This window comes from Myotis davidii, unplaced genomic scaffold (assembly GCF_000327345.1).
Source record: "Myotis davidii unplaced genomic scaffold, ASM32734v1 scaffold173, whole genome shotgun sequence".
In the NCBI taxonomy this organism is placed as follows: domain Eukaryota; kingdom Metazoa; phylum Chordata; class Mammalia; order Chiroptera; family Vespertilionidae; genus Myotis; species Myotis davidii.
This window is the reverse complement of record NW_006286303.1, coordinates 2,211,287-2,212,075: the sequence shown is the minus strand read 5'-3', so window position 1 is coordinate 2,212,075 and position 789 is coordinate 2,211,287. Positions and strand designations below refer to the sequence as shown.

Sequence of the window (789 nt, the reverse complement as noted above, 5' to 3'; positions counted from 1 at the left end):
CTGCTTTCTGTTTTTATGAAGACAATCAAAGCTGGCCTGAGAAACAAAATTTGTGACTTTTAAAATGATCTATGATGTCCTTAAAATGTGGTCTGCCAACCTGTAACAAAATGGTCCTATTTTTGTGAAGAGGGACGTAAGATACAATGATGTTATACATCAATATGTATATATGTATTTCTATATAGACTTGGAGAATACTGCCAAAACATTTATGACAAGCTGTATCACTGCCTTTGTTTATATTTTTTTAACTGTGATATTCCCCACAGGCACATTAACTGTTGCACTTTTGAATGTCCAAAATTTATATTTTAGAAATAATAAAGAGAAAAATACGTAAGTGTTCCCGAAACAGTGGTGTGGTGAATGTGTGAGAAGAACTAACTTGATAGGAAGGATCTACCAGTGCAAAATGTATTGCAAGTCCCTGTTCATGTTTTTGTTTTTAAACGTGTAAATGAAGATCTTTATATTTCAATAAATGATATATATATATATAATTTAAAGTTATGCCAAGGTTCCAACATTTTTGTCTTTAGTTTAATCTTATAAATAAAGCAATCCTAGTCAATTTATTTTCTTAGCAACATTTCAGTAGGACTCTGTATTATGGTTTTGATGAAACCAATAGAAAATTTAAGATGCAAACATTATTTAAGCTAGTCAGTTCTCAGACTCAGCATTTGACTTAAAGATGTTTGGCACTTGCCTAATCTTTGAGCCTATTTGTTTTAAATATATTTTTATTGATTTCAGAGAGGATGGGAGAGAGGAAGAGAGAGATAC

The 789-nt window shown here is 31.1% G+C and overlaps 1 protein-coding gene across 2 annotated transcripts in view; it reads left to right on the top strand.

Moving 5' to 3' along the window:
• PDGFRA (platelet derived growth factor receptor alpha) overlaps positions 1-358 on the top strand; it is a 44,034-nt gene extending 43,676 nt beyond the window's left edge. For both annotated transcript variants that reach the window (XM_006757807.2, XM_006757806.2), the window contains exon 23: positions 1-358. This exon is cut by the window's left edge and continues 2,560 nt beyond it. The gene's annotated coding sequence lies outside the window, so the exon portion shown is untranslated.
• Positions 359-789: the final 431 nt, after the last annotated feature.